Source organism: Marmota flaviventris, chromosome 19 (assembly GCF_047511675.1).
Source record: "Marmota flaviventris isolate mMarFla1 chromosome 19, mMarFla1.hap1, whole genome shotgun sequence".
Lineage (NCBI taxonomy): Eukaryota > Metazoa > Chordata > Mammalia > Rodentia > Sciuridae > Marmota > Marmota flaviventris.
The window spans coordinates 25668742-25683070 of NC_092516.1; positions in this window are offsets into that span (position 1 = coordinate 25668742).

The following is a 14329-nucleotide window of genomic DNA, read 5'->3' on the forward strand; positions in this document are numbered from 1 at the left end:
CAGGTCCTGTGAGCACAGCGTTTCCCTTGGGCTGTGAGCTGTTAGAGCAAATTAATGGAACCTGAGAGGGGTAGGGATTTACAGTTGGTGGGTCAGAAGTTCAGGTCACAATCTGGTATCGCAAGCCAGGGCTTGTGGGATTGAGAGGGTTACTGAAATTTTGGTCCTTGTCCCCAATAAAAGGACACTGTTTTGAGAAGTAGGAAAAAGAAGTTTTATTGCTTTGCTAGCAAAGAAACACGGGGGACTTGTGTCCCAGAGGCTGTGATTCTGCCCATCAGGGGGAACAGGAGGCTTTTAAAGAGGTGACTCAAAGGCCACATTCCACATGTTCTCTGTCCAGAATTGTAATTCACTTGTTAATTTGAGAGATTTCTGGGTGCCATCTCCAAGTCTGAATTTGGCAGGTGTATGCTCTAGGACAGATTAACTCTGCCTAGGCTGGGGAGAAAAATAATCCTGTTTCCCCAAGATTAGGGAGGGGGAGATATGTCCCTTTTAAAAATAAGTTGTAAGGCCTGGGGTTGTGGCTCAGTGGTAGAGCGCTTGCCTAGCACGTGTGAGTTTGATCCTCAGCACCACATAAAATAAAGGTATTGTGTCCATCTACAACTAAAAATATTTTTTAAAAAATAAATTGTGGCGTCAGAGCAGCAAGGGCTGTATTCAAAGCATAAAGTGGACCCGGTTACAAGAGCTTAACTTAAAGAATCTTTTGTTGTCTATCTTCTGTAGATTGTGTTACCATGGAATAGCTTGAGCCCTTCAAAATTTTCATCATATCAAAAAGGCAATTGAAGATCATATAGGCAAGAAATTGGAGGTTATAGAGGAATATTAAAGAGTGGTGTCAGGCATTTAAAGAATAAAAATGTATGCTTTTCCTGGTTCTCTTTGTAAATTTGTCATTTGTCATGGGCTCCTTTGTTCTAAATAAATGCTCACTTTGTACTTAATCTGATGTTTGTAAGTTCTGATCACTTTCCCTAAAGGCGGCCTCCCAAATCATATCAATTTCAGGTTCCAAAAAACCGAATTCCTTCTGCTGGGTTTTAGAGGAATTCAGACAGTTGTAGCTTGGGTCTGGCCCAGGAGCTTATCAGCTAGAAGAGGAGATGAGACAAGGTGAAGGGCATCCAACAAGCTTGGCCAGGAGAAGGAGAACCACTCTCCCCATGGTGCTGAGGATTGGGGCTCGAGGGTCGCTGGTCACGTCTTCACCAACATCCCAGCCCTGATGCCTTTGGATTCTCTCCCTGAAAGGATGACTCTTGCAGAATGCCCCCTTTCCATGCATAAGCCACTTGCTTACAATCTACGGACACCCTCTCAGGCACTGCTTCCTCCATCTGGAATATCCTTCTCCTGTCAGCAGGGTCAGGCTGGGGCAGTGGACTCCAGATGAGGGATGTGGGCTACCTCCCTCACTAACTACAGACCCTGGTGAATCCTGTGACCTTCCTCACCTCTCACATAAGGGTTAGAATACCAACAGATGCCAGTGCCAAGGGCTATTGAAAGGCACCAAATGAGTTAATGTCCATTAAAATATTCATCACTTGAGTGCTGTTACCATCGTGTTTCCAAGGCTGCCACCTTTGAAAAACCTCCTCACCCTGCCCCATTGGTCATTCTGTCCTCTGCAGAATCCCTGCTTGTTTTTCATGTATTTAATTCGTTGTTATTGTCAAGCCATTCACTTATGTATTCATTCATTCTTTTATTTCATAAATATTTATCAAGTTTCCCCTCCAATACCAGACCTCCTCTCTGCCGCATTTGTAAACTGGGCAGAGATGCTCTTACTCTTAGGGTGTCCCCTGGAACATTTAGCCCCTTGACTTGGGCTCACTAATGGTTGTTTTCCAGCGGTGGCCTCTGACCTGCACCTGGAAGGCTGGGAGGATCCAGATCAGGTGGGGATAGATATTCCTGGGTGGCAGAGATGAGCCCTGCTTCCTCCAGGAAGTGGGTCTTTCCTGGCTGGAATGAGAATCATCTGGGGAGCTCTGACAGATGTGGAGGTGCCTGGGCTCCACCCCCAGAGATTCTGCCTTAATTGCCTTGGAGTGAGGTCCCACTGGCCTCCCAGGTGACTCCAGTGCACTGGGGCTGCTTGTCCAGGGCTCCAAGACCACATTACTATGGGGTGACCAAGACACATATTCCTAGCAACTGCCTGTAGCTCCCTGGCCCATCTTGAGGGTGACTCTGGGGGAGATGCCTCAATTTCCTCAGGCCTGGATCTTGTAGGTCCTATCTAGGCTTCCCCTTCCCTAGACGGTGCTTGTTGGGGGTCTTTGATGCACCTGCCAAAGGCCAGGTCAGGTAGACTGCCAATAGCTTCCTGATGTACCCAACTGTGACTCCATTGTCTCATTGCAGGGAGAAATAGATAGGCCAGGCCTGCATATTCTTCAAATTTTCACCTTTCTGAAAACTTCTACCCCTCCCCCCCCAACATCCCCGCCCCTATGGTTTGAAAAACACAAAGATTCTGACCCATGCACACAAGAACTAAAGAAACTTGAGAGCGTGCCCTACCCGCCCACCCCTCCACCCAGCTTGCCTAGGCCTCTAATCTAATTTTTACACCTCATTTGTGTGTTTTTAGTCAGCGCACCCCTGTGTTTTCTTTCCTTTCTCCCCTTGAACAGCTTCCCCTCCAGGTCTACCACCTGTGATTATGTCTCTCACGCAGAAGTGCTGAGCGGCATTTAATAACAGGGGTGCTCCCCTGACAGCTGCTTTGATAATGGTGGGGGGAGGTTCTTTCAGGATGTGCCTGGCAGAGAAAGCCTCTCCTGGTATCACAATCCGAGATGTTCCAGGGCCCACCTGTAATTATACCTTCTCAACCTCACCTATCCACCTCCCTTTCAAAAAAGAACTGCGGAGGGTGACATTCACCTCCAGTCGGGGAGGGGCTGACTCCCCAAGCACAGCAAGCAGGATTTCTCTTGAGGAAATTAGTGTTTCTTCTTTATCTGCCCTGCAGTCTCTGTCACTACAGGAGGAAAAGTGCCTTCGGCTGCAGTTGGAAAGATCAGCCATTCAAGTGGCAACTGCAACACCCCTACCCTTGCAGGGGGCTTGTTTCCAAAAGAAATTATACCTCCATTAAAGTCCATTTTAGACCATTAGTGATATGTTTGCATTTTCACAAGAATGTTTACCTCTCTCTGCGGGGAGCCCAGGTTAGATCCCGCTGCTTTAGTGCCAGTGATCAAAGAGCTGGACTTCAGCTCAAGGACCCCAGGGTGAGGTTTGGGGGTTGGATTTCAGCTCACTAATTGACTCTGCAGGTGCCTTTGTTTTCCCTTTCTGAGCCCTCAGTGCTCTTGTCTGTCTTGGCGGCCTCCCTGGGTGTGGAGAATTCTAAACCAGGGAAGGAGGGCAAACTGTCCCAGGAGCAGCAGGCTCCTACTAAGATTCTAGCCAAGGATCTGGAGTCAGCTGGGTAAGTTCCTTTACCTCTCCAGGCTCAGTGCAGGTTAGTCTTGGTGCCCACCTACCAGGATTAGGTGGATCAGGAGATGATGCACATAAACCCCCAGCAAGGACCTGGCACAAAACAAGCTGTTTTTCTTTTGCTATCCTTTCCTCCTAATTTGCCAGTGGGGACCAGAGTCCTATCTGAATGACCTCTCTTCTCTCTCTATCCCGGGGAGGAATCAATGAGGAAATCTAAAGCAACATCCTGAAATCCCTGGCACCAGGGAAGACCAATGGTTGTTTGACCCCCTCAGAACTTTCCTCTCTTTTCTTTTTGGCAGTTTTTTTTTTTTTTTTAATTTAAACATAAATAAAATGTGCCCATGAGCTCTCTCTCCACTTTCTGGGTCGTGCAGCCTGGCATTAGGATTGGTGACTCCGAAGGCCAGGTGGGCTGCTCTCTCCATAGTGGCTTTGGGGCTTTGGGCACACCAGGAGTGCTCCAGGGTCCTGGATGCAGTGGACCAAAAACTTCTGGAAGTCACTGGGAATCCCAAGCTGTGTTTTCTCCCTGCTCCACACATGGTGCCTTGCATTGAGCTCTGAAGCTCCAATCCTCTCACTCCTTGTTATCAAAGCCTCTGGGCTTCTGTTGAGCAGACTTGATCTTGACATGTTGTTCTGACTGGTTCTGGATGAACTTCTAGTCTTTTGTTAGACTACTTTGGGCTTCATGAGGTCTGAGAGCAGCCATGACGCCGAGTAGGAGATAGGTGCCATCTTTGTAGGTGATTCCAAGTGGGGAGAGGGAACCCCCGGATGCTTTTCAACCCTGCATCCACCAAGAGCAGAAAACTCTCTGAGTTGCTTTTAATGGGAAACGCTTCTCACTTGCATTTGATATTTTCAGGGAAGCCAACTTCTCAGCCTATAGAACCATGAGCCAAATAAACCAAATGGACCCTTATACCGCATAAATTACTGTCTACAGTATTCGCTTATAGCACAGAGAAGGGGACTAAGATGGGCTCTGTGCCCGCTCAGGCATCTGTAAATTGACCTACTGAAGGGCCACCGTGAGCTCTAAGGAGGGAATGTTTGCAAAGTGAACCTCATGGTGCCTGCCCTGGGATCGTTGCTCACCAAATCTCAGTTTTTGGTGTTATGCAAGTAATAATAAAGAAATAGGTTCATGACTGTCTTAAAATAGCACCTGCTCCCTGTCTTACACACATGATCTCTTTTAGTGAGCACCTGATATGTGCCAGGCAGTGGGTCAAATCTAACAGCCTGGTGGCACCATGTTACTTAGCAAACCGAAGGCAGCATATGCAGTTACATACCTCCACTTGTTCTTCCTCAAGTGCTTCTTAATGCCACTTTCAGCGCTGAAACATGGGCCTGGAAGAAACCTTGGTCTGAATGGGAGAGGAAATTCTTGGTCATTTATGATGTCACCCATGAAGGCCTTGGACACGTCAACACTTCATTCTTATCCAGAGAACTTGTCTCCTTTCACTTGCTGGCAGACAGTGGGCAATCGGTCAATTGTTGTGTTCATGAGTGACGTTTTAGTGTTGTTAGTCCTTGTTATTTTACATATTTCATTTGGAAAAATATCTTTGGATACATCCAGTCAGGAATAGCAATTTTATTTGTAATGAAATTAAAGAAAATCATGCATAGGAATCACAAAAATTTTGCTTAACCTATGGAAAGAATGAAGGAAGGAAATAAAGGAAAGAAGGAAGGAGAGAAAGACTGATTATGCATTTTCCTTCTGCCACAAATCATTCTGGGACTGCTAGACAGCTACCTAGAAACAAACTGGAACCTGGTCTATGGCTCAGTGCTCACAACGGAAGAGGTCCAATTTGCACTGAAATTTGGTAATTGCTCCCTGGATGTCCTAGCCTAGTCCTGTTGGTACTTGCTGAACCCCCTTCACCTCCTTTCCTTTTTAGACCAGAATTTGGAGTCTTATCACTATGCACTTTGATTTTTTAAATTTCTTCAGAACAAAAGCTCCATCGCTAAGGAATAGCAAACATAGCATTAAATTTTCTTTCTTCCTGATCATCCATATGCAGAGATTTCAGTAGTATGGAGGAATAGTTTTAAAAATGTTATTCTATAGGTTTTACAGATCCATTGTACAGCATGGTGAACATAGTTAATAATGCAACATATTTCAAAATTGCTAAAAGAGTATATTTTAAATGTTCTTGTCACAGAACATTTAAATGGTAAGTATGCGAGGTGATGGATCTGTTAATCACCTTGATTTAATCACTGTTCAATGTACACATATATCAATACATCATCTTGTACCCTATAAATGATTATTATTTATTAATTTAAAAAGCAGTCAGACTTGTGACTCTAATATAGCAATTTAAGAATATAAATGTTCACAAATTGTATCAAATGTTTAAAAATCCGAGTTATTATATTTATAAATTTGGTTGATTGGATTTGTGAGTCACTTAAGGACCAAGTGACCTTTCTTGTTAGATTAGTGAATCTTCCTCTTTAAGAACTTGAAAATTTGGGAAAATACTTTTCAACAATGCATAAAATGTTTGAAGGAATTTAACTGAGTTTGTGAACAAGATTAATTTTTTGGAAATTTAATTTGAAAACCCTATGAGGGAATGTATACTTAATGTCTAAATATGCCAAATTAATTTTAAATTAATGAAATTGCAAATAAAATGTTTCTCCAAATCAGAGCAGGGGGCTGTTTCCCTTCTCCTCCCCCCCTTCTTCCTTATTGTCCTTCCTCCCTTCCATTCTCTCCTTGCCCCTCTCTTCCATTCACACTTTCCTTTGAAACAATGTTGGAGGGAAGTTGAAATGGTCATAATGTTTATGCCTCTCCCATTCATGTTGAGATGCTCACCCCAGGGATGATGGTACCAGGAGGTGCCTTTGGACTGTGTGTCAGTCACCTGTTGTTGTGACAGACTACCTCAAACCATCAACTTAAAGGAGGAAATGTTTATTTTGGTTCACAGTTTCAGAGGCTTCAGTTCATGGCCACTTGGCCACTGTTTCTGGGCTTGTGATGAAGCACAACCCTGTGGTGTGCCATCAATGGATCATCCACTGAGGAGGGCACAGTCCGTAAGAGCCAATCGCCTTTTAAAGGTACTAACTCTGAAGACTGCAACGGGAACCAAGCCTTCAACACATGAGCTTTTGGGGGACATTTCACATCCAATCACAGCAGGAAGTGATTAGGTGAGGAGGGAGGCAGAGCTCCTGGGAATGGAATTGGTGCTCCTATCAAAGAGGCCCCAGAAACATCCTTCATCCTGCTGCCATGTAAGTCACAAGGAAAAGAGGGCTTCCATGAGGAACTAGCCCCTGCCAGCACCTAGATATAGGACTTCCAGTCTCCAGAACAGTAGAAAATTAATTTTTGTTTATCAGTTGCCCAGCTTATGGTGTTTTGTCGTAACAGCCCAAACAGATGAAAACAAGACTGAGTCATTTGATTTGACATTTATGAAAAGAAACTAATACACAGGAGAAGGGGACAACCTGGGAGGAGGGGCAGGTGTGGGTACTTCTGTTACCATTGGAGGTCTGCAGGATGTTCCCTTCTAGTGCTCTTTGGGGTTGGCTTACCAACTCCCTTTGACCCACTGACACAGCTCCCAGGGGTGGCCTAGTGGGTCTACCAGCTCCTGCAGAGAGGCTGTAGCCGAGCCGTGGAGTGGCCATGGGGTGGGCTGCATCGACGTGAGCTCGCCATACAAGTGTAGGGTCCGAGGGACTGCGGGCAAGGTGCCCACCTGCCACGTAGGCAAGGTAGCTCCACGCAGCCCTGGCAGAGCAAAGACCATCCAATAACCTCAACCTCCCACTTCCCAACCTGTGCAGAGGAAGTGGAAGCCGGGCAGACCTGAATGGAAGTCCCCACTGGAGCTGACCAATAGCGTTAGTGCTTCCAGACCCTAATTAGCATAAGTTTGGACCAATAGCATTGGTGCTTCTTTCAAACCCTCGTTAGCATAAGATTGAACCAATAGCAGCGAGCCAAGTGTTATATAAACCCTTGGAGCGGTGCATTTTGAGGGAGAAAAGTCACTGTCGGGTGTTCTCGTGTGTGGAGTGACTCTTGTGTGGAGGGACTCGGGTTCCTGTTCTTGGGTGAATTCTGGTCTCAGGCTCGCTTGTCTTGGGCTGTGTATTTCATTTTTCAAATTCAGGCGACAAGGACCCTGACAGAGGAGGGAATTGTGGGTGGGCTTCTGGGGTTTCCTGCCACACTAGGGGCCGTGCCACTTACCTCAGAGGTCGGGAGTCGCATTTCACCTCAGAACTCGTTTTCACTGTGGTCGTGGGAAGCTCTGTGTCCACCAGGTAAGTGCGGAAGCGAGGAAGCGCGGAGTCCCCCGGCGCTCAAGCTGAGACCCCTCCTCGGACCCAGAAGTGGGAAGACGAGAGGGTCAGTGAACGGCCGGGCAGCGGCCCAGGCAGAATCCGGGCGGCCTGCCTAGTTGGGTCCCTGGGCTCCCTTGGCCTCAGGTCTCCTGAAGCCAACAGACAGACGTGCCTTCCACCCACCAGGGTGCTGAGGTTTGGATGTGAGGGTCCCCCAAAAGCTCACGTGGGGGATGCAGGAAGGTTTGGAGGAGAAATGATTGGGCTACAACCTTGATGTAGTCCGTTAATGAATCCCTGGTGGGGTTGATTGGAGCCTGGAGGCAGGCGGTGTCCCTTGGGGGCGTGGCAGTGGGTGTATAGTTCCTGTCTGGGAAGTGGGGTCTCTGCTCCCTGAGCGTCCTGTGAGCCGCTTCCCGCTGCCACGCTCTTCTGCCACGACGTTCTGACTCACCTTGAGCCCGGGGAATGGGGGACTGAAACTGAACCTTCGGATAAACTTTTCCTTCCCTGAAGTTCTGGTCACGTCTTTTGGGCACAGCAGTGAGACAGTTGACTAAAACACAGTGTGAATTACACAGGGCAGGTTGGGTGGGTGTGGCCAGTCAGGCATTCCCTGGGAGATGGTGTGGAACACTTTAGGGGCTGGTACATGGGATGATTTGGCCCCAGAGCCTGGGAAATGGTGGCAAGTGTGCCAGGGAACAGGGACCTTTGTCTCTATGCTTGAAGAAAACTTGGGGCTGTTGCCTTCTGGGAGAAGCCACTTCCCATTGGCTTTCACTTGTCCTTAGACGACTGTCCTTGCTCTCCTCTCAGATGGAGTGTTGGTGACATCGACAGGGCTGCTGGTTCAAGTTCAGGCTCTGCTTGTTACTGAACTGTATGAATTTGGAAAGTCATTTTCCTCCTAGGCTATGCTTTCTTCAGGTGATATAAAAAAATCCCCGAATCGGGGCTGGGGTTGTGGCTCAGCGGTAGAGTGCTCGTCTCCCATGCATGGGACCCTGGGTTCGATCCTTAGCACCACGTAAAAAATAATTGAGTGAAACAAAGGTATTGTGTCCAACTATAAAATAAATATTTAAAAAAAAATCCTCGAATCCTTGTCTTCCCTGCTCACTGTGGGGTTAAATAAGCTGAAACACCTCACATGTTGTGCTTGAGGCCATTCTTGGCAAGTTCTTGGTAAGTAAGAGCCATTCACATCATTGTCTTATGTGATTTTTTTTTTCCTTGTTTAGGTTGAGGGGTCCCTCCCACCCACCATAAGAAAACACCAGGGAGCATGCTGTGGAAAACTGGGATGATCTGCTAAGAAGAAAGTAAGTTGAGGATACTGAAGATGTTTATGTTTATTCCTTCTGCCTGTTTATTTCCCTTGCAAGAACGAGCTTGTCTCTTAGATCATTAAACCAAAGAGGAACCAAAATCGCCTAGAGGTCCCATTACTGAGGCCCTGATGTTGCAATTCATCAGGTTTTTTTTTCCCCTGGGGCTAACCACATGCTGGGACCACTGGTCTTCCCACCTACCCAGATAGAGAGCTATGACCAGGGGAAATGGGACCCCAGTGAAATCATGGGGAGGGAGCACCAACATTTTAAAAAATCACTGGGGAATAAGTAGCCAACAAGGGAAAGGATGGTAGAGTGCTCTGAGAGGCAACATGGATTGCGGGGGAGAAATGCTATGGCCTCTATGGCACGCAGAATGGTGGCCTCCAGAGAGACCTTCTCTCTACCTCCTCTCAAACTGTGAATATGTTACCTTGTGTGGCAAAGGGGACTTTGCAGACAAAATTAAGAATTTTGAGATGGGAAGATTATTCTAGATTACCTAGTTGGGCTCAGTGTAATCAAATGAGTCCTTATATGGAGAACGGGAACCATGGACCAAGGAACATGGGCAGTCTCTAGAAGCTGGAATAAGCAAGGAATGGATTCTCTTCTAGATCCTTGAAAGGAACCAGCTAATGACTTGATTTTAGCCCAGTGAGACTCCAACCTCCAGTTAATGAAGATTTATTTATAATAAAAATAGCAAATTTGCATTAAGCCACCAAGTGTGCAGTAACAAAACATAGTAGCAGGAGAAGGCCGACACAGGGGCCCAAGGTATAAGATGCCCCAGGAAGGAACGAGTGGTTGACTGTCCAAAATCCCAGGCACACATGTGGTGGCAGAATGGACATCCCTCTAATCAGGGTAGGATGTGTAGTTTTCAAAGAAAGGTGGAAATGACGGGTTGTGAAGATGAGGCTCAGGAAGAAAGGTGACACTTCAGTGACCTGGGAAAGGAATGACAAGAGATCAGGATGGGGATGGGGCAGGCTTTCCATCTAGCTGCAGAGATGTCAGGGGCAGATAAAGAGCAAATGGGGGAAATTCCTACATGCTGCCCAGGCTGTATAAGTAGATGGGCAGTAGCCAGTAACAGGGCACTTGGGAAGCTGTTGGCTGTACCAGCTGGACATATCTGCAGGCTGCCAACATGAATCAGGCCAAGTCACTGGCTAGGGTGGGGTTGAGTCTAAGACGGAACTGGAATATCAAATAGGTGACCAAGAACTGTACTAAAACAGCAGTTGAAAAGGTGAGAATCCAGGGTGATACTGTTTTGGGGGAATAAGATACAAATCTAGGTACCAAAATAGGTTCCAGAGAAGGGGAGGAAGAGCAGCCTTGGCAGTGGGAGGCTGAGGCCAGACGTCAGGATGCTGACTTGGAGGGGTTAGCTCTCTTGGTACCATTAGGTGTGGCCTTGGCAGGAGGGGAACAAACAGAGCAGCAGAGCTTGGGGTCAGCAGGGCCCACTGTGGACAATAGAAACAGGGTCAAGGGCTGGGGTTGTGGCTCAGTGGTAGAGCGCTTGCCTAGCATGTCTGTGGCACTGTGTTCAATCCCCAGCACCACATAAAAATAAACAAATACATAAAGGTATTATGTCCATCTACAGCTAAAAAATATTTAAAAAAAAAGAAACAGGATCAAGATATTGGAGTAGGCAGTAAGAGCAAAGCATAAATAACCAAGGGTGAAGCTCTTCTCCACTACTCTTCCCACATTCCCAGTTGAGCCCCCCAATCTATAAGAATGGAGCAGATTAGAAGGTCAAAGTGAGGAGGAGGGAAGGTGGGTGGGTGAATGCCACCAAGGGAAAGCCATCTACTTCTCTGACGACCTTGTTTCAAGGTGAAGATGCTTGCCCAGAGTCCTGATGCTACTAAGTGGCAGAGGCAGAAATGGCTCCGGGTCTCTGCACTGCCTTGCTTGGGCTGTTTCCCTGCATGGCAGCTAGCTCCCTGACAAGGCCAGGGCATGATTTGCACTTGGCCTGGGCCCACGTGTGAATAGTTTACAAGTGAAAAGCAATCTTGGCTCTCCTTCAGCAGGGAACATTCTATTTATTTGAATACTTGAGAACTGGACACCAGGTTTTGTAAAGCTATTGCCTTTGCCATATTGGCTGAGAGTCAGTGGGAGTGGAGATGAGGTGGGAAAGGACTGGCAATAGAGCCAACGGGTCCTGTGGAGATTTGCCTTCTGCATTTTCTCTCTGTTTTAATTCAAATGAAATGTCCTCCCATGGAATATTCTGTGATGAAAACCTCTCCAAAGTAGAAATCATTCACTCTCCATTATCACAGATGGTAGAGTGAGATGCTAAAATAAATCAATCTGCAAACCAATATTTGTTGAGGAGCTGTTGTTCTGAGTGGGGTCACAGCTAGCTCACATTTGGTGCTATTGACAATCACACACTCCGGGTCCCATCTTGAGACATTCTGTTGAGATAGGTTTGCATGGGGCCCCTTGAGCCTCCAATGGCCTTTCTGATGCACATCAAAGATTGAGACCAACAATGGTAAGATTTTTGTCTATGACAATGTCACTTTTGGGGGTTTGATCATCTTTGGCTCTACAGCATTCTAGCTTGCTGAAGTTGCACAGAGGCAGGAATGAGACACCAGTGAGCCTAGCAGGCTGCCCAGAGTTTGCACACTGCTTGCTAAGTGTCTGCTTGGCTCTGCCTCATTAAGGGTCTGGAGTTATGCTTCATTTTTTGGAGAAATGATATGCTGGCATAGAATTCATGAATCTGAGCATGTGAATGTTTCCCTTGACAGTGTTAAAAGCCTATCACCTAACTCTTTCCAAGTTCTCTCTCGCTTATGTGCCACATGTGGGCTGCACTTCCAGAATAAGTCACCCTCTCTTAGAACATGTGATTCCCATTAGCCCGCTGGCTTCCTCTGATGGGGTTGCTCTGGGCGGTAAATGAACCTCCCTCCTCTTGTTTTACCTGCTTGGCGTAGGGGGAAGGAGCAGGCATAGCTTTTGCTCTCTGATGATGGTGGACTATTTCCAGATGCTAAGTGTGTAATCCCTTTGGTTCTGCCGTGCCTGCCAAGTGAGAGCATAACAACTGCGTTACAGAACAGAACAGAGAGTAAAACAAAAGTGTGACAGGACGATTCTCTGAGCAGGCTGTGCTCAAGGAAAATGAGCACAATGTCATTAGCGTGCATGCCAGCCCAATCGTCCCCCTTTGTATGTGTTTTAAAAGAATTCTGAATGGGAAAATCATTGAGGGGAAAGGTAAGTATGGCTTGATAGTGCAAAAAATATCTATGTGTTTCTCTAGCTCCAAAGCAAGGAGGCCGGATTTCTCTGAAAATTGTTGCTCAGTGAATAGGCAAGCATTTCCCCCAGAGGGGGTGGGGCAGAACTTAATGATGCCCTGTCTTCTGTCTCTGCCTTCCTGGTGTTGCCTTCATGGGGGCAGCTTTCTGGAAAGTGGGAGGTGATGCATCACATGCAGAGAGGTGTGGGAGAGAGAAGTGAGCATCTCGTGCTGTGTGTAATGGAGTCATTTCATCTCAACTATGGATGGTCTAGGAATCCTTCAAGGTATCCTGAGCCCAGCACTCTGCCTCACTCTGAAAATTGGCTGCTTGGCGGACTTCCCTGCTCTTGGTCCCAAAGGACCTTTAAGGGTAGCTCACGGATTGCCACCTGCATTCCAGCCTGTCACCTGCCTCGTCACATTTCCCTCCAACTCTCCCTGCCACTGTTGATTTGTTTGTTCCTGGCTCTTGGTCAGGTTCACCCCCAACCCTTCAGGCTCTGGCAGTATCCCCAATACTGGCTTGTTTGGCCTCCTTTTTACACTATCCTGTAACTAGTGAATGCTTGATCTGCATGGTTTCTGTCTTCACAGCAGTCATGAAACAGTTCTGGGAACCTGGGTTTGGGAACTTTAAAGTATGGTTCCTGACTGTTCCCTGTGTCAGTGGTTTTTCCAAGAAGGTGACAGGAAGTTCAGCCTTATACCTTTGCAACTAGGGGGACCAGATAGTCAAGGAATTAACTGATGTCCTGGTGTCTTTATTGAGTCTGTGTGTGCTGTAATTTTCAGGGTCTTAAACCTCTCTGAGATAGCAGGCATCCTCAAAGAGGGACTCGAATGTGTGGTTCAATTTGGAGTGTGCCTAGGATGTTTCAATAGTATTGTAGAATGTCATCTGTTTTGAGTGAAATGATGTTGTTCAAACATCTCACTTCCATTTGTAGTATCATAGTCTTCTACGTTATAAATCCACTTTGTCAAGTCATTAGGCAAACATTTTTGGAGCCCATTTTCACTTCTGTCCCAATCTTGATAACTACTATTTGATAGTAAGTATGGTTCAAGGGTAAGAAGAGATGACCAGCATTTCCACAAGTTGGAAATGCAGCCAAATGCAAGGTGAGATGCAGGGGTGAATTTGTATGTTGGAAGTAAGCATAGCAAGTCTGGGGTTAAAATAAAGTACCAAATGTACCATGTAAATAAGGGCATCCTTTCTGTTCCATTTTGGCTAGAGGGAGAATAATTGATTTTGAAATCACCTATGTTAAATTCTTTTGGAAAAGTTATGGCACATTTCAAATATTCTCTTTGTTTTAAACTTGGAGAAATCCCCCTGTAATATTTTAGCCTGCACCTTTAGTGAAAATAAAACTGGCAACTTATATTGTTTATCCCATTAGTATTCAATTATATTTCCCAGATAAACAGCTGGAGGCCATCTCTTCAGTGACAAATGTGTTTGATTTGACTTAATCACCACCACAAGGCACATCATTTACTAACATTTGCTGTAGTACAATTTTAACAAGTAGGGTGATTCACCCTGGGAGGAGAGAGAGAATGCAGAACACTGAGAGGCAATGAGAGAGGCAAAGGCAAGCCTGGGGTTAGAAAGGTACCTGTGCTTCCAGCATAACCTCACTTTTATTGAATTGAAACTTCCATGTAGAAGAAGCACACTGATCTCAAGAAATATTCCAATTTGAGCACTTCCAGCACCCAGGTCAAGAAATGGAACATTGCAGCAGCCCACAGCCACCCTTCCACGCCTTCCTCCCCTAGAACAACAAGGATCACTCTGTGTGTTGACCAATGTTTTCATGGCTAGGGTGTTAGATTTGGGGGACTCTGTCCTGAAGTTTACAAG